The sequence below is a fragment of the Megascapheus bottae genome, chromosome 6 (assembly GCF_031878675.1).
Source record: "Megascapheus bottae isolate mThoBot1 chromosome 6, mThoBot2.hap1, whole genome shotgun sequence".
NCBI lineage: Eukaryota > Metazoa > Chordata > Mammalia > Rodentia > Geomyidae > Megascapheus > Megascapheus bottae.
In genome coordinates, this window is record NC_143514.1 from 29,060,784 (window position 1) to 29,081,879 (window position 21,096).

Below are 21,096 nucleotides of genomic sequence, written 5' to 3' on the forward strand. Positions count from 1 at the left end.
AAATCGTGATGACTAGTCTCATTTTAAATGAATTGTTATGAACCTCACAAAAGTGCTTACTTTGGCTAGTCATCATACCATATACACACTAAGGCTCCTTAGTTTCGTTTTCTTTTTTCCAGCTTTAGCACTTCATGAGATATCTGTATTTTAAGTAAATATCTTTCTTCCTTTTTCAGTGAGATAGTAATTACGATCCAACTCCTACAGTGTTTCTCCATTCATGTGCCCTGTTTACTACATGGTGCGCTGCAAGTGAAAAAAATGTGCTACATAATCTAATCCTTCTTGTGTATCTTAGATTTATGTCCATATTGATTTCAAGATGCTTGCAAATAGTGGTCACATGTTATTCAGGGAAGGTTGGTTCTAGGCCTCTTCCCAACCCTGGATTTACAATTCTATGGGTGGTCATGTCCTTTATGCAAATATGTCACATTTGTAAATAGCTTATATACAGCTTCTTGTATTCTTTAAATTATTTCTAGACTTTTAAACACCAAATGTAAATGTTTTTACGTTGATTCTCTCTCTCTCTCTCTCTCTCTCTCTCTCTCTCTCTCTCTCTCTCTCTCTCTCCCTCCCTCCCTCCCTCCCTCCCTCCCTCCCTCCCTCCCTCCCTCCCTCCCTCCCTCCTCTCTCTCTCTCTCTCTCTCTCTCTCTCTCTCTCTCTCTCTCTCTCTCTCTCTCTCTTTCTTTCTCTTCTTTTTTTTCTGCTGGTCTTGGTGCTTAAACTCAGTCCTTGGGGCTTTCTCAAGCTATCACTCTACCACTTGACCCATAGCATCACTTCTAGCCTTTTGTGTATATGTGGTACTGAGGGATTGAACCCAGGGCTTTGTGCTTGCTAGGCAAGTACTCTACCACTGGGCCATGCTCCCAACCTCAATGTAAATGTTTTATAAACAATGTTCTACTATCACTTCTGTAATAATAGTAAAAAAAAAAAAGCACATGCTTATTTCTCTAGAGATTTCTTTCTGCTGTTGGGTACAATCATTGACAGAGAAGTCATGGATAAGGAGGGCTAACTGTACTACATTTAATTCCCCTTAGAACTGTTCAAATAAGTTGCTTGAGGAAGTCTCTCTTCTAGCACCTGCATTATTTTACTTCTCACAAATTTAGATAAATTTTTTTTGACTGTATTATGTGATCTTCAGGTGCCTCTTGAAAGCATGTACTTGATACTTAATCTACAATTAAAGAACATTAGGAAGTGGGCCCTAGAGTATTTAAGTACCAAGGGCTCCATCTCATAAATGGCTTAAAGCTAATTATAAAATTGTTTGCAGGTAAATCATGATCTTTTGCTGTGCCTATCATACTTTCTTGGCCTTTTGCTTTCCAACATGGAATAACATACCATTAAATTCAAACATGGATTTTCTAACTTCCAGAACTGGTAGAAATAAAGTGGTGTTAATCTGAGGGATTCTGTTATAACAATACATAATGTTAATACCTTAACCCCCCAAATAAAATATCTATAAAATTATTTCTGCCATAAAATGCCCACTACAATTTGGAATACTTTTTATGCCACCACGTGCTTTTATAATACCATTAAAGAATCGTCACAATTCGTTGCTTAGTCTCTTTTACCTCTAGGTCTTAAACTAATTGAAGAAGACATTAAAGTCCACAATTCCCAAGAAAATAGTCCCTAACTCTTAAAGATATAAGCTAATCATTTGTTTTCCTTTTCATTTTTTCTTTTCCTTTCTTTCTCCCTCTCTCAGCCTTTTGTAAAATTATTTTTTGACACACTCCAAGTGTACTAAGGTTTGTGATCACTCTGCATAAGTCTCCTGTAGGCATATGGGAGTCTTTCCCCTATTTCTTGACCCATGGTCATCAGCTCCCTTTCAGTACATCACACACTAGATTTCCAGTTGTCTTACTTCTGTTCCAATTTCCCCAAAACTCTTTTTCTTAACATTTAATATTAGAACAATTAGATTGTCTTTTCTATGTTTTTCTCTTTTGTATCATTTCTTTGCCAATATTATTGTTCAAATTAGAATCTCTTATTGTTGTCTAAATTTATACATTCTGTCCATATCTCTGTCCTAAACTATATACTCATAAACCCATCCAGATATTTTATTTCATTATTTCATTGTCTAACAAAGAACTTAAAGTCAACCTGTGCTTAACAAATTGCCCGTTCCTTCTCATATTCTTATAGCCTGTTCTATTTTCTTCTAATTGCTCAAACCAAAAATTTTGGAACTATACATGATTCTTTCCGGTTTCCACTATACATAAAATAATTTTTAAAAATATTGTTTGGCTTTGTCTTCAAAGATACATGTACTCATAATTTCATCCCCTTTTAATTTTGTTACTCAAATCACCTCATTTAATTCTGTATTCTTAGTTGTCTCCAGCTATCCACATCTCATTGTTCCTAGAAATTTTCCATGATTTATTTGTACTCGTAAATTTGCATTTGTTATTTTTTCTGTTTGCATTAACCTCTTTTACTTTGTCAAATATCAAATATCATTCTTTCAATGGATTATATTTGACATTTATTTAATACAACAAAGTGGCTTTTATCTTTGGTATTCTTTATTTATTTATTTATTTATTTATTTATTTCTAGCACTGGGATTTAAAGTCAGAGTTTCTTGCTTGCCAGGCAGGTACTGTGCCACTAAACAATACATCCAGTTTACTTTTGCACTTACTGTGATAAAGACTTGCTTCCTGCCTAGCAGCACAGGGACCTTGACCTAAGACACAGTTGTTATAACCTTCCTATCATAGCTGAGTTAGCAGGCATGTGTCACCCTTTCTATATTCATTATATTAAGATTAAATCTCATAAATTTTTCAACTAGTGTTGGCCTGAAACTATGGCCATTTCAATTTCAGACTCCCACCGTGATGGATAAAGGGTATGCACCATTATACTTGGGCATGTTTTAGCCAGATCTAGCATTTGAACTCAGGGCCTGGGCACTGTTCCAGAGCTTCTTTTGCTCAAGGCTAACAGTCTCCCACTTGAGCCACAAAGCCACTTCTGGTGTTTTTTGTTTATGTGGTATTGAGAAAATGAACCCAGGGCTTCATTCATGCTAGGCAATCACTCTACCACTAAGCCACATTTCTAGTCCCATCCATATATATTTTTTTGCCAATTCTGGCCCTTGAACTCAGGGCCTGAGCACTGTCCTTGGGTTTTCTCAATGCCAGAGCTCTAGCACTTGAGCCACAGCACCACTTTCGGCTTTTTTTCTATGTAAGTGGTACCATAGAATCGAACCCGGGTCTTCGTGCATGCTAAGCAAGCACTCTACCTTTAGGCTAAACTCCCGGTTCCATCATATATTTTTGAGGAGCAGTCTTTAAGGTATTTCTGGATTGATTTCAAACTTCAATCCTTGCAATTCTAATTTCCCAGGTATGGAGGATTACAACCACAACTACCAAAGCATAGCTTTAATCATTTCATTACTTTTTGTTTTATCTTTTCTTTTCATATTTCGTCTGTCATCTTCTATATCTTATTTATTTCCTTTTCTTATTTCATTTGTTGGTGGTTTGCTTGTCTCAGCAGAGTATCAATAGGATAAGAAGGTTTTGTTTTAAGGTAGTAACTGGCATAATGAAAAATTTCTAGATGTAGAATCTAGTCACATTATAGATGTTCAATATGTACATTTGTTGGGATTAATGATGAATTGCCAAAGACACTGGGACAATTGAGACCACATATGGTGAAACTTAATCAGTTCAGAAATAAAAAAGAAGGAAAGAAGGAAGAAAGGAAGGAAGGAAGGAAGGAAGGAAGGGAGGGAGGGAGGGAGGGAGGGAGAGAGGGAGGGAGGGAGGGAGGGAAGAAGGAAGAAAGGAAGGAAGGAAGGAAGGAAGGAAGGAAGGAAGGAAGGAAGGAAGGAAGGAAGGAAGGAAGGAAGGAAGGGAGGGAGGGAGGGAGGGGAGATAGAGAGAGAAAGAAGGAAAGAAGAGAAAAGATAAGAAAGAAAAAAGGAAAGAAGGAAGGAAGGAAGGAAGGAAGGAAGAAAGAAAGAAAGAAAGAAAGAAAGAAAGAAGGAAGGAAGGAAGGAAGGAAAGAAAGAAAGAAAGAAAGAAAGAAAGAAAGAAAGAAAGAAAGAAAGAAAGAAAGAACCAAATCTTATGTAGAAAGAACTTGCCTGTGAAAAAGTCCAGCTTGGATATGCTATTTCAAGACACATTCCTCTGAGAGATTCTTGTGAGCAAACCCATCCAGTGGGACCCTAAGCCAGAAACCTCCAGGGTACAGGAGACGCTGATAGCAACTACTTCTATTTCCTTCTCCACCTCCACCATCCCTTTACCCTTCTCTTTCTTCGTCTTCTCTCAACTGAAAATTGATGTCTGTTATTTATGTTAAAAACACTTTTTATAAAAGGTAAAGTCATAGCCAGCTTAGAGATATAAAAATGATCATGGATGAAAGATTTTATTTAAGTCATTAATGAGAAAGCTGCTGAGGCATTACAAACCATTCAAAGGAGAATCCCAAGAACAAACATTTATAGACTAAAAGTATTGAAATGAATGTGTAAATTGTGGTAAAAGTACCTTTTTATGATTTGGAAATAAAATTAATTGAACCTGTACTGAACAGAACTGAATTTGTATATACATAGAAAATAAATCATTCTGCATTTTGTTATCTAAGATTCCATTACGAAATAGCTCATACAAAATTAGAATCAGATGATCCTATAGAATCTGCAATAGATAATTCAGTTTTTTCATAGGGGCAAACATTTCCCTATAGTTTCCAAGTATTTTAGACTATCTGTCATATTGATAAAGTAGATGAATTTTAAATTAAACACTGTGGATTAATTCTTGTATTATCTTCCTATTGCTACTGCAATATATTAGCATGTAAATTTATTGGCCCTAAGCAATATAAATTTATTATTTTACAGTTGTGTGTGTGTGTGTGTGTGCGTGCAACTTTCAAAAATGAGTATTACTGAGCTAAAATAATGGAATTTAATTCTCTAAGGGAAACAAAGCTGTTTTTCTGACTTCAGCAGATTCAAAGGGTTATATTTGGTCGTCGGGGAATGGCTCCTATCATTTTCTAGATTAGCAGTCTAGTGCTCAAGTAGTGGAGCAGCACCTGCCTAGAAAACACAAAATTCTGTGTTCAAATCTAATGCCACACATACACAAAATCCTAGCAATCTATCACCTTCACATCCCTTTCTGTTTATTACTTCTCCCTGTTCATTCAACATTAAGGAATACTCTGAGTAGCTAAGGTTCATCCTGATAAAACTGAATAATCTTCTCATTTTATGATCTGTGGATATAAAATCTTAATTCCAAGAACAACCTTAATTTTTCCTTCAGAGTAACATAATGTGTTATAAAAATTGGAAGATGAAAGCCCTTGGTGCATAAGAGTCTAGCTTTCAGAATATTAAATTAGAAATATGTAATTTGTAGAAGTTTTGTCTAGTATCATAAATATCATAAATTTTGATCATGTATGGATATTTTTAGGCCTGTATGGGAGACTAAATTCAGGGCCTGGGAACTGTCCCTGAGCTTTGGTACTTCAGATATTCATTTTTGGCTTTTGGGTAGTTAATTAGAGATGAGTATCATGGCTTTTACTCCCTGGGCTTATGCTGAATAGCAACCCTCAGAAAGGAACCCCTGAATACCTAGAATTATAGATATGAGCCATGTAGTCCTGGCCCATACATAGATTTTGGATTTCACAATATTTAAGTTACAAAGAAATATGTACAGATTTGCTTTCTTCAAGAACAAAGGTTAAATTGCTTAGTTTTTGTTCATAAAATGATGGTGTACAATTTTATTTTACATTAAGGAAAACATTTCACTTACACCTTTTAGTTATTCACATAAAGTTCATTGTTAAACAACAATAATTTATAATTGCTGTTTTTTTTTTCCTTAAAAACAAAATTGCTCTAATTCCTTCAGTTTCTAGACCATTTCCAGATGAAATTTCCATGTAGGTTTTCCATTTCTCTTGTGTAATGTTCTATACTGAGGTGTCCTCTTAGACACTTTGGAAGTTGTAGTAATTTATTCAAGCTTACTTGAAATGAATTGCATGAGTTGAGTACTCCTTTGTTATCTAACTTCTTCTAAAGAGACTGAAACACTGTTTAGCCAATTAGATCCATGATAGTTGGAATCATGATTGCATATACTTGATGAAACAATCTGTTTCAACAGAAATAGTTTCATGAAGGGGAGAGAGAAGAAATATATTTCTCTCCTACTCCACCTGGCCACCTTTAAGTAGTTTGGCTCTTGCAAAGCAGTTTATTCTTCAAAACCCTGAACTTACATAATGGAGAACTGAGGTGCCCTTCATTAATTTCTAATACTGCAAAGTCCCAATTACCAATCTGAAATTAAACTATGTTTTTATGTTATCTATTAGAATTACATGGGTTTATTAGCTATAACTAAAATTTTCTTGAATCTGTGAGTTGAGTTAAGGTAAGTGATACAAATAAGTTAAAAACAATAAAAAACATAACAGAAAAAATCCTCATTGCTTTACTTCATGTTTCATTAAAATATATTTTTATAACTATTTCTAAGATGAGGAAATACTGTCTTCACTCTAAAGATTAACAATTAAATATGATGGTATTTTGTAATTTTTTTCTACTTAGGTATTAGCAATTTTCCCCCAAGTATAAATGATGTACATCACTACATAGAATTGAAGAACATATACCAATAAGAATGCTATTTTAATGTTTACTGCTAATATATATGAGTGATTATAAGTACATTGACTACATACACATATATACTTGTGTATATGTTTATTCACACACGTATATCTTTGTCTACACAAAAGCATGCATGAATGCATACACACATAATAACGTACATATACATATGTGCATATGCACACATGGATTTTCATACACATGTATGCCTACATATACATATATGAACACATATACTATATATGTATACATATATATAGGTATGTATATTTATCTATGCATGTACATATGTATATAAAGTATATGTATACACGTTTCTATATGCATACATACATATGTATTATTCTCTTAGTAAAGATGTATTATATGTCAGTAATTCTAAGAAGAAATTTTATCAAAACTTTTTGTAGATAATAAAGTGATCAAGATGGGTCAAGTTTTATAGGAAGAATTCAAGGCATGCAATGCCCTGAAACCCTTCACATACTCATATTTACCAGTGTAATAGTACAATGGTAAACAGTGAGAACTCCCGAGCCAGAGGCACTTGATTCTAAGTCTGCTTCTATTCATTATCCAGCACATTTAACAGAGTCACTTAGCATCTCTGTATATTTTCTCATTCAAATTCTAGTATTCTTTGTATATATATATTTAAATGAGTTAATCAATTTTAAAGGAGGGTGTCCAATTGCATCATGAGGATGGTGCATAATAAATATGAACTCAAGTAATTTTCTTGATTGAAATCAACACCAAGTTTTCAAAGCTCTCACACTATACTCACTATGATCATTTGTGGTTTGGTCTGATGATAGGAGGAGGGGGAGAACAGAAGGGATGTCATTGATTAAGATATATTGTATTTATAAACTGTCCTGTTGGATTGAAACTTCTTTGTTCAAATACATATAGATAATAATGATGATGATTGAAATGAGGCTTCTTGTAATAGGAAGCATCATCTGAGAAGACATTGCTTCATAATTCCTGAGAAGACATAGGCAGATCACTGTGGACCTAGGATAAGGTGACCAAGATATCCAATTGTTTCCAAAAAGCTTTTCATAGTTTCGGTTATAATAGTTCATGTACACACAGCCACAACCACAGCACTCATCTTTCCTACTAATAAGGCCAGTAGATCATAGTACTAAAACCTAACACATGGCATAGACTCAGAATCCTGCCTAGCAATAGGTATTGTTTTGAAAAATTTGTTTAAGCAGTTGAGCTTTAGATTACCCATCTAGAAAATCTGAATGTAGTTCTATTCCATTGGTCTTCAGGCATGTTCTTGTGCCAGTACCAAGCTGTTTTCATAATTATAGCTCTGTAATAGAGTCTAAAGTTTGGAATTGAAATTCCTTCGGCGCTGTTCTTTCTGCTAAGAATTGTTTTTGCTATACGAGGTCTTTTAATATTCCATATGAAATTTTGGATTGTCTCTTCTATTTCTTTAAAGAATGCCATTGGGATGTTGATGGGTATTGTGTTGAATTTGTAGATAGCCCTTGGCAAGATTGTCATTTTCACAATGTTGATTTTTCCAATCCAGGAGCATAGGAGGTTTTTCCATTTCCTTAGTTCTGCTTTAATTTCCTTTTTTAGTGCTTTAAACTTTTCATAAAAAAGGTCCTTTGCATTCTTAGTTAAGCTAATTCCTAGGAACTTTATTTTCTTTGAGGCTATTGCGAAAGGAGTTGCTTTCCTGATTATTGCCTTGTTCCTCTCACTGTTGGCGTACAGGAAGGCAGTTGATTTTTTTAGGGTTAATTTTATAGCCTGATACCCTTCCAAAGTTTTGAATCAGCTCAAGGAGCTTGGGAGTAGAGTTTATAGAATTCTTCAAATACAGAATCATGTCATCTGCAAAGAGGGATAGTTTTACTTCCTCTTTCCCTATTTGGATCCCCTTTATGCTTGCTTCTTGCCTTATTGCACTGGATAGGAATTCTAATACTATGTTAAAGAGGAGTGGAGAGAGTGGGCATCTTGTCTGGTTCCTGATTTTAGAGGGAATGGCTTTAGCTTTTCGTCATTAAGTATAATACTAGCTGTGGGTTTGTCATACACAGCCTTTGTTATATTGAGGAATGTTCCATGGATTCCTAGTTTCTCCAGAGCTTTTAACATAAAGGGGTGTTGGATCTTGTCAAATGCCTTTTCCGCGTCTATTGAGACAATCATGTGATTTTTGTCCTTGCTCCTGTTGATGTGTTGAATTATGTTAGTTGATTTGCGTATGTTGACCAGCTTTCCCTTCCTGTGATGAATCCTGTTTGATCATAGTGTATAATTTTTTTGATAAGTTGTTGTAGACGGTTGGCCAGTATTTTGTTGAGAAGTTTTGCATCGATGTTCATCAAAGAAATAGGTCTATAGTTCTCTTTCTTTGATGAATCTCTGTCTGGTTTGGGGATGAGGGTTATACTGACTTCATAGAATGAGTTTGGTAAAGAATCTTCATTTTCAAGTTCGTTGAAGAGCTTGAGGAGTATTGGTATGAGCTCTGCTTTGAAGACCTTATAGAATTAAACCACAGACCGATAGCCACCTAATCTTTGACAAGGGAGCCAAAAAAATAGACTAGAAGAAAGACAGCCTCTTCAAAAAGTTGTGCTGGCAGAACTGGTTAAGCACCTGCAGAAAACCAAAGTTGGATCCTTCTTTGTCAACCTGCACTAGAATTACTCCAAATGGATCAAAGACCTGGAGGTAAAAGCTGACACACTGAAAATTTACAAGAAGGAATAGGAGATACACTAGGCCTCCTTGGCACAGGTCGAAACTTTCTTAACAAGGACCAAGAATCACAGCAAATAAGAGAAAGGCTGGATAAGTGGGACTGCATTAAACTGCAGACCTTTTGTATGGCAAAGGACATAGCTACTAAATTAATTAGGAAGCCTACAGAGTGGGAGAAGATCTTCACCAACCAAACAACCGACAAAGGCCTCATAACTAAAATATATCAACAGGTCAAAACATTGAATCAATCCAAAACTAATCTCCAAAGTAACAACCATCCCATTAAAAAATGGGCCAAAGACTTAAAGAGAGTCTTCTCTGAAAAAGAAACAAAAATGGCCTATAGACACATGAAGAAATGCTCAACATCTCTGGTCATAAAAGATATGCAAATCAAAACAACTCTAAGAGTCCACCTCACTCCAGTTAGAATGGCCAAGATCAGGAAAACGAATAACAACAGATGCTGGAGGGGATGTGACCAGGAGGGATCCCTACTACACTGTTGGTGGGAGTGCAAACTCATTCAACCACTGTGGAAAGCAAAATGGCAGTGCCTCTAAAGGCTAAACATAGAGCTCCCCTATGACCCAGCAATTCCACTACTTGGCATTTACCCAGCCATCCAGAAACAAGGACATACTAAATCCACTACCACAACGATGTTCATTGCAGCATTATTCACCATAGCAAAAATATGGAACCAACCTAGATGTCCCTCAGTTGATGAGTGGATCAACAAGTTGTGGTATTTGTGCACAATGCAATTCTATGCTGCTGTCAGAAAAAATGACATCGCCCCATTTGTTAGGAAATGGAAAGTCTTAGAAAAGATCATATTAAATGAAGTAAGCCAGACTCAAAGGAAATTAGGCTCAATGGTTTCCCTCATTCGTCATAATCAGTAGAAACCTTGGGCTCTACTAGCAGAGATTCGCAATAGAGCAAAACCTTGATACATAAGGCCATATAGTAGGATGCTAAATGAAAGGATCTCTAGGATATAGAAGCATAAGCCATATAATGAATAATTATTTTCTTAAGATACTATGTTATCTCTCATCTCTTTTGCTGTCCCTTGGTTATCTCATATTGTTATAGTATCTCACTTTGTTATCTGATATATTGGATTTATTTGTATTTGGTTATTTGAAATTGGATAGGGAAAGGGGGAAAACCAAGATGGGGTAGGGGGGCTGGAGGGGAGGGTAATGGGGACCAGGAAATGTGAAAGGGTATCAATATATGTGAATTAATGCACCTTCTATCTGGCAAATATCATGTAACCCTTTTATTAATTACAATAAAAAAAAGAAAAAAAAAGAAAATCTGAATGCACTTATTACTTTCTTCTCAGGGCTCTTGTGATGATTCTTTAAAAAAATATGGAAAGAAAATACATCTGGTAAAGATAGGCATGTTACAAATCCAGTAGTTGCTCTTCCACTTTTTTCTTATGCATTTTTACCTTTTGGTCTTTCTAAATGTTTATTGTGTTACGTATATTCTGATCTATAGAAGAAAATAAGCACTACATTTAAGTAGGTATATCCCTCCATGCTATTTCCCTTACTAACACTCTCCTGAACTCCGTTGGTTTAATTTTTTCTTGTCAATTAGTAGCATACAAGAAAAATATAAACCTAATTACTAAATCAGAATTTTCCTTTAGATCTGCTCTTTACCTCTTTTTCAATTCTTCTATCAGTCATAAGAAGAATATCAGTCCAAGGAACAGAGGAAAAATAAAGTATGTGCTTTTTTGCTTTGTGATTTAAATTTCCTCTAGAATTTCTGTCAGGTTTAGCCTCTTTCACTCTTACTATTCATTTAATAAGGTAACTTTGGAGATTTCTTTGAAGTCCTATGTTCTTAGAATAAAATGGTATCCCATTCTTACTATTTCTTGTAGTTGAAATCCAGCTGTTTATTTCATGCAAACAATTGATATTTGTTTTTCATGCTGTCTGCTTAGTATATACTTTTGAATTAGGGTCTGAGTATAGATCCTGTGACTTTTCAAAACTCTAAAATGATGAGGAAGTTTATAAGTTAGTAATCCCCCACAGAAAGCTTACTGGAAGTGTTTCATGGAGATGACATGCACATTCCCAGCCTGACACAAATTGATAGGCCTACAATCAACATTAGTCTCCTTCCTACTCAATTCTTAAGACTATTTCTACAACACATAATGATAATATTTAGATGAGAGTTCCTTAAACATGTGTCAATGGACAGCAACCTTAGAGATATGGAAGTATTTTTGTATCTTTAAAGCTTCAGTGTTCTCCGGTGAATTTTAGTATTAAAAATAAAAACAGAAATGCCTGAATGGTATGCACCATATGCTTTGCTGACTTTTACTTTATTTTTTAAATCTTTTATTACATTAATGTAAAGCCCATTTCAAAATGCTTTGTACAGCCTTATGCAGTCTATAATGACCTGTGTTTCTTTCAAAGAAAAATGTTTAAATAAGCTATTAAAAACAGGAGTTTGTTCTGTTGAATAAAAAGCTATCCTTGGAAATGTGGTTTCCACTGGGGGGGAAAAATCTGCATGGAAGTGTTTCCTGGGAAAGATTGTTTGATTATTCCCACCTGATGTGTCTCACAGCATGGGCACTGCAGGGTAGATTACATAATGTGCCTTGGTTTTGAAAACATAATCCATTCTCCTTTGCCACAGTGCTTGTAACATGCTGATACATTCAACACAAACTCCGATAGATCACTCTTTTTTTTAGATCACCATTTTTATTTTGGCTTACTTGATGGTCTGAGAAAGGAAAAAGCATATTAGTATCTCTTTTTTGTCTTTTGTGGATACTTTTTAGAATAATCTCTTTTCAGTAATGTACAAATAACTATATATATAATATAAAGTTAATTCAATTGTATTGTGTAGTTACATTGATGGGTGCAATGGCTCACGCCTGTAATCCTAGCTACTCAGAAGGCTGAGATCTGAGGATCAAGGTTCAAAGCCAGCCTGGGGAATAAAAGGACCTGAGAGTTATCTACAGTCAACTTCTAGAAAACAGAAAGTGGGGCTTGGCTGGGGTAGGTTGGTAGCCTTGAACTGAAGAGCTCATGGAGAATGCCTAGTTCAAGGTTCACGAACCTCACACCACAAAAATAATACATACAGTAATATTGTATACATATACTATACAGTATATGAAATTACATATAAATATATATTATATTTATGTGTTTTGTGTGTATGAAAATTTCTTTGTCTTTGATCTAATTAGCAAAATATGTATGCTGAACTCTCTGGTGAAAAATGTTCTTTTTTATGCAACAATATTGGCTGGCATCATTTCTAAATTTTGTATATGTATGTGTGTTGGTTTTCCATCTCCACATTGGTGGAAACTTTGATTTGTGCTTATCTTGCATTATTTTGATATCCTTCTCAGTAGGAACTTACCAATTTAAGTAATTGTGGATTGTATTGAGGTTAGGGTTGAAAATGAGTATTGTGAATACTAGAATCAATTAAATTGTTAGCCAGTCAGAATATATTTAACACATATTTGATTTCTCAGGATCTTGGTTAGTGTTGATTGAGCTTTGGCTGTTTGGTCAACTGGAACAATCACAGAATCAGAGCTACAATTCAATCACTGATTATCTAGACGTCTCAATAATTAGTAGTTACAAGGTAATAAAAAAAGTATAGTCTCAAATTAGGTGAATCAAGTAATAGATCTACAAATAAAGTTTGCTCAAAGAATCTAATGAGATCTCTCACCATTTTCTCATATTTCCTAATTTAAACTTCATTACCTTTTTTTTCATTTATTGAGAATTGATTATAATTGTAGTGCTAGTGAGACACATAGGCCATGGTTGAAGAATGGAGCAAGGCTGATCATCTGTATCAGCCATGGTGATCAACGAGGCTGAGATATCACAGGCAGAAGATCACATGCACTTCTGGAATTGTTCCCAAGCAATGAGCAATTGACCTGAGGAAGGAATCTTGGCATCACTTACACCAGCAAGAGGAGCAAAAATACTTCTGTTTGCCATTTCCCTATAGTTAGCTTTGTCAAAGTCATCCTAGCAATCTGCTTTGGTATTATGGAAACACTTTGATGACATATCACTGGGCTATTATTTTTAGGTTAAGTAATAAATTTTCAAAGGATGAGTTTCTTACAAATTCATATATATATATATATATATCCTGAAATTGGTGGAAATGAGAGCAGTTGTCATATTTTTCTTTTTACTAGATTTTTATGACTCTTTATTCTCCTTCTCCTAACAATGTGTTACCTACTTATTTTTCCTATGGAATACAAAGTACATTTTAGGATAAGTATTTTATCACTAAGTTTCATTTGTTATCTTTCCTCCCTTCTCTGTTCTCTCAAAGTATCACAGTTCTCCATACAGGGCATATTTCAAAATGTTTATCACTGTCAATTCTGTCTAGATAGAAACATACCTTCAGACATTTGAAATGGGTTTGTATTTGTTTATTACACTCACCAATGCATCTACCCAGCTCTTCCAAAAAAAAGGTTAATTTATTTAAACATAAAGCTATGGTGTAAATGAAGGGATTTAGTCTGGGCACGTAGCAGCAGTTCATATGAAAACATTCTTTTTCAGTATTTTTTAAGGGTTACACTCCATAGGTTTTCATTACATTTATAGCCATAGTTCCTGTAAACTTCACATTAAATACTTTATGAACATTCATGTAACAGGATTTATTATTTAAATATAACATCCACTTTTCTGGAACATGTAAGCATATTACAAATAAATTTGTTAGTGACTGTGATTGCATTATTTTGTATAACTTCCATCTACACAATGCAAATTTTATGTGAATTTATGCACAAACATGTAGAACTTCAAGCTCTTAGTTCTTTCTCTTTGAAAGAGGTTCCGTTGATATTCTTTCCATTTGGAAGAGAGAGAATCTGAGCAGATGGCTGTGGCACGCAGCGTATTGCACTGGGGAAGCAGCACACAGGTACTAGTGAATATGACATTTGGTATTCCATAATAGTCTTGAAAATTAATTTTAAGTCAGACTTCAAAATCATAATAAAGAGCAACTCATATATTATTCATTTTCTTTATTCCAAGGACTAATATTCATAGCATTAAATACAACATACACTGAAAAATGGTAAAGAGGATGCGATTTTCAATTAAATACATAAAGTGTGCTGAAATTTAAAAAAAAAGCACTGGCATGATGACTCTAGTTATTTTTCTAGGATCATTGAACAACATTTTCTGCACCCTGAAACTTTTTAGCCCCAAGGACTACTTAAAATAAAAAAGAATAGAAAGTTTAAGATTGTGAGAAAACTACTTAAAAAGTTTTAATTTTGAATTTTATGCAGACTCCAGTTGAATTTTTGAAGGTAATTAGTTGGTCAAATGCCAGAAGTGGTAAATATTTTATACTTGCTCATGGAAACAGGTAGCTAGAATGTCAAATTCATACACATCATCAAAAAGCAGGCAATTATCATCTATGCTAATATATAGATGGCTGCCTTGGGTTCACAGATAATCAAAACTTTTATGAAGAGTTCAGCACATATTTCTATTTCCATTTAAAATAAATATTGCAGTCTGAAAAAAATCTTTTGTTTTTTTTTTTTGCCAAGCTGCTTGGAGAATGGTGGTATTATAACAGGGAATGTGGCTTACTAATGGAGATATTCCTTTGGGAATCGAATTCTGATTATATCATGGTATTGTAAGCAGAACCTCCTTTAAATTAATAGAAACTTTTCAAATGAACACATTCCAAATTACATTTATTTGTGAAAGCGAAGATAATTATGTAATGCAACGAAATTATATAATGAGAAAAAAAGCTCCAGGAAAATAGAGATTTCAGCACAGAGATGTACCCATCACCGGATATTCATTAAGATCACATATATACTTGTTCTGGTGTGCATCCATTTTTAGAGATTCAAATTATATGGGGATTGTTTGCAATTATAATTATATAATGCATGTTTTCTGCCTTGAAATATCACTTTGTAGATTCTGAGAAAATTGTCAGGTAGAAGAAATAGTTCAGGATGGAGAGGTATAGACCCTCCAAAACAGCCAGCAAAATCTAGGTTGGACATGTGATGCTGCTGCAGCCACACAAGCAATTAAAAGGCCCTACGCTTAAGCCCTGATAGTAGAAAAGCAGTTAATATGAAGGAGCCTAATTTTTATCACACGATGTTTATGGAATACCATATATGCATAAGGTTTTGTGATTCATAATAAGTTTTGAAGGGTTCTGACATATTTTATGTGATTTATCTATGTGCTACAAAGTTATCCACATCCACCGTAGTTTCTTAAGTTTCACTGGTAACTTTCCTAGGACTACCCAATAACAGCACTGAAAAAGTCACTGTATCTGAAAATGTCCAATCACACAAAAATATGGATATTGTATCCTTTATTCCAGTGGCACAGTATTAGGAGCAAGATACTCAGAGGGAAAATACGAATCAAGAGACTTTGCATATAAAGGAAGAAGAATGGCATATCAAACAATATCTGAGTGAGCAAAATTGTCTTGCATAAAATTACTTACCCTCTTTCTTCAAATAATCCTATATTTTATTAAAATAAAATTTTACCTGGAGTAGAGGCATATTAGCCAGCTCCTTTATGGTTTGTTAATTTATATTACAGAAAAAAATATATATCACTAGGGAAATAATACACGAGTTTATGAGAATTCTTTAAAACAACTGGGGATGAAGAGTTCCATTTCTTTTTCTTCTTTCCCCGACACTATCTTTCAAAGGAGTTTAATCTTTAGACTTAAATTTTCCCCTAGAAATTTGATAATTATAGAAGGCTTAGTCATTTTATAACTAAAACATATCTCACTTAGCATTTTATTATTATTTAAGTATCCTTATGTTTTTCATTTAATTTTACTATGGAAATTTTGAACCACCTGTTTATGACAATATATTTGGGCAAGATTTGAATATGAATTGGTCTTTGGAATTGATGTATTTAATGTACTGTGTAACTAATTTCAAATCAAAGTCAGTTCAGAACTAAAATTAATCAAGACTCACATCTTTACTCAAATCATTCATGGTGGCTACAAGAAAACAAAGAGTATAGAGAAAATAACTTTACAAGAGTGAGAAGTATATTATTTAGATTCACTGTTGACCTTCTTCCTTAAATAGAGTTTAGTGGTTAAAGAAGTGTGTTAAAATAACAGAAACTATGGGGATGCAGTTGAAGTGCATTGACATTGTCTAAACTGTATGCCTGATGTTTCCTCATATGGAAGATTTGCAAATGTAATGCCTCTTCCTTCCTCCCATCTAACTCTATTCAGAGGAGATAAAGAGAGAAGAGAGGAATAGGACACTGTGTGGACCAACTCTTTTTCTCTTTTAAGTAAGCTGAGTCATATACAAGTATATTTCTCAGTACTGACCATGGTAGGTAACTTAGCATTTCTTGCCCAGGTAGATAAGTTCACTGTCTTGGGGAAAAATATTTTAAGAAAAATCTCACTTGCCAAAAATGTAAAAAAATCCAACATAAAATACATATTCATAAAAATAAATAATGTATCAAGCATATAAGTTTCAAGGAGTCTCTCAAGTATCACTAGATCTAAAAATACATTACAAGACTCTGCCCTTTCTTAATCTCTACTCCATTGCAAATAGGCCTCAGTAAGTTCTGAAATTTTACCATTACAATCTGATTTCTATATCTACATTATAGATTATAGCTATAATTTACTCTCATTGTTTAAGTATACTTTATAGCATTAATGTTACAAAATTAACAATTTTATCGATGCTTTCATGGCTATTTCTTCTCATACCTCAAAACAGCCAGTGAAGCTTTTTTCCTTGACTGTAAGTCCATATATAACCCAACACCATTTCTTTCCTATATAAAATAGATAGATTCACTACATCACAGTTTGCACATTGAGAGGATTTTCAATTGCCATTGCTTCAAGTCATTGCTATATGATCAATTTGCACTCCACAACTCTTTAAAAAATATTAACCCCCAGTTTCCAGTAACATACTCCTAATATCCACTTGTTCTCAATCTTACCAGAAGCCTCTTTAACATTCATATTTGTACCAATGTTCTCTATTTCTAATATCTATTTCTAATGTAATAGCTTTGAAATTCAGATGTTCCTTCTGAGCCACTCTAGAATCACCTCTAATGTCCATCTATCAACAATTTCTGCTAAGAAATCTTATTTTCTAAAATTCTTATTTTTCCATATGTAACTCAGAAATCTTCCCTAGACACTGATGTCTCAGGTCTGTAATCTGAGATACTCAGGAAACTGAGATCCCAAATTTTGTTTCATATCCAGCCCTATCAGACAAATCCATCGGCCTCTTCTCTTCAATAAGCTAGTTGGTGCAGGAAGTGGACCTTTGACTCAAGTGGCAGAGTAATAGCCCAGTGAATAAGCCCAGCACCCACAGTGCATTCAAACCTCAGTACTGCCCCACCCCCAGAAAAGCCCAACCAACCAACTAACCAACCAGAGAACAGCAACACAAAGAAAAAACTTCCAATGTTCTATGTTCTACCCAGCTCCCAATTCACTTTGAGGCATTTGTTGGAATTGCATACAAGCTACTTCTTGGTACCAAAATCTGTAATCATTTTCTTGGGCTGTTAATTACCAGAAACTGAATAGTAATAGTTCAAAAGAACAGCAACAACAATAACAACAAATTTACAGGGCTTGGAAAAGTCTAAGACCCTTACAAGGCTGATTTCCTTCTGAGGAATAATCATTCTCTTTGCCTTTGACCAGCCTCTCTTGACTACATCTGTTTCTTGCTATCTTCTTATACGGTTCTTAGTTGAATTAGTTTGGGGTTCACAGTTACCTCATTTAACCGTGAATATTTTTTAAAGACCTTTAACCAAAGAGGGCCCCACAATCTAAGACCTCATCATGTGAATTTTGGGAGGAATATAGTTTGGCCCATTATACCATTCACCATTTAACCTCAAAAATGTTTTCCTTTTTTCAACTGTTCACCCAAGGTCTCTACATTGACTGAATTGAGAAAGCTATTTTTTTTTCAGCCCAAGGCTCCAAAAGGCATAGGGTAGCAGAGTTAACTTTCTTTGAAATTCAGCTACTATGTCAAAACCTAAGTTCAGTCAGCAGCTTTCTTACATTCTAGACAGCTTCCTATATGAAACCTATGGTGCTCTGGTGGTTTCAGAACAAGTCTTGACAGCTGCTAACACACAGCTACTCATTATCATTGTGCAGAGCAGCCTTGGTGTTTCAACAATAGTGAAACAATAGCTACTGTTTTCTGCAGATGTATCAATGCCTGCTACAGGGACATTTCCTTGTGTCAGTGCTTCTCTCATTTTTCCTGTCATGGAAGTTTTACAGTAGTATACACACTTGTGTGTAGCTGTTGTGTGTATCATTGAAATTGTTGATGGAGCTCGTCACTGCTATCTGGGTAGTGAATGACAGACTCAAATCCAACTTGTCAGCTGTTTTCTCAGATGCCTTCTAACACCAGATGTCACATTTTGTTTTCTCTAGAAGCAGGGATGGAGATGGGGAGATGGGACTTGATATGTGAGAAGGAAAGGGAGCTATAAGCAGGAGAAAGGAAGAAAGAACCTGAACAGAGGTAAAGGTTCCATAGCATTACTGTCTGGATCAAGTGGTGAGAACAAAATGATCAGATTTCTAGAGGCCTCAATGACCTCCAGTCATGACCTAGAGCAACATGTTCCCTATTGTTGTGGTTATCTATCCTTGCTGGTAGCTGTAGGCTGTTGGCTGGCTACTTTCACTGCCTTGGGGAAGCAGGAACCTTGAAAGAGGGTCTTAGAAGATGGGTCCCTTACTGTAGCAAAAGCACTTAAGTCTTTTGCCTCAGGAGATGAATTTTTGATTGACAGAATATGTGGGCCTTTCACTGAAAACTGCCATGACTATTCCAGAAAGAGTAGTACCAAGGGGCCAGCAGTATTAACTTGCCTTGACAGGACATTAGAATGTGGTATTGGACTAGCTGCTTCACTAACATGGGTTTTGTTTTTATTCTCATTGTAACTGTCTTGGAAGAGTTATAAAACTCTCATATGTGTTCCTTAATATGAATTTTGCTTATTACTAATTTAATAATACTTTCTTTCATGTGTTCAACAGTTGGGTTTGATCAATTCTTGGTGAAAAAGCTGTGGAAGACAAGAAAATAACTTCATATTGTATTTTGATATGGATTCATTCTGTCAGTTCTATACAAAACTTCTGTCCTTTCTACACTGTAGGGCATTTAATGACATTTTTGCTGAAAAGAAGCTTGGTTTGGTTTGGTTTGGTTTTGTGCTGGTCTTGGGGTTTGAATGGGGAGTCTGAGTAATGTTCCTGGACTCTTTTCTGCCCTAATTTTGCTTTTTATACTCACTCTCTTTAGTACTTTATCTCTTAAACCACAGCATAGTTAATTAGAGATAGGAGGCTTATAGACTTTCTTGCCCAAGCTGGCTTTGAAGTTTGATCCTCAGATCTCAGCCACCTGAGTAGCTAGGATTGCAGGCAAGCATCAGTTCTCATATATTTTTGTGAGAAAAAAAGAAATATTTAGATACTAACCAAACAACTTATTGTTCCATTTATTTCCATTAAATTGTTGCACATTTATCATACTCCCTTAACTATGAGACTTTCATATGTCCTATTAGCCAACACAGTAAACCTTCTGTGGTGTACTTTAGAATTGTTTTTTTAACTTTTTGTATTGCCTTAAAATTTTACCAGTGTATTTTTTTTTTCCATTTTAAGCATGTGTTTGCTTTTTTTCCCAACTGGGATTTTATTGAGTGTACCATCATAGAAAAGGAATTATTCAATATTCCTTCTGTCTGGGAGAAAATAATGCAATTCGTACACACATATAGTTGCCACATGTAACACATGTATAGTAGTTGTTAGTAATACATTGAAATCCTCTTATGGAGTAGGACTTAAAATGAGTATGTGCCTTGTCCTTCTTTAGGAGAAGCTCAAGAATTAAAGGAAATGATGAAAGAACTTGTCATCAGCACAGCATTCAGTGGAAGACTAATTGGCTTCTTATTTCAATCCAACAAATATTACTGGCCCTGCAGTGAAATCATTTTCTGGGATAGAGTTAAGAGTTCAATTCTAAACTTTTAAAAGAACCTGGAGAAGTAGTTCTAGAGTACCAGTGGTTGTTGAATGTGGAGTCTCATATATGTAATTCCATGCATTCAGAGTCAGAGAAGGAAGGATTATGTCCTTACTGAGCAAAATGTTAGTTAGATCCTACCTCTTCCTAGGAAATAAAATGACCAGGAAGGAAGACTTGGCTCTATTCGGAGCTCCAGGGCAACTATAAGTGAGAATGTGATGTGATGATAGCTCTGTATAAAAAATTATGAGACTCCGATGGAAAGCAGTATAGCACTTCCTCAAAAGACTAAACATAGAGCTCTTCTATGACCCAGCAATTCCACTACATGGCATTTACCTAATGGTCCAGAAACAAAGGCACACTAAATCCACTAGCACAACGATGTTCATTGCA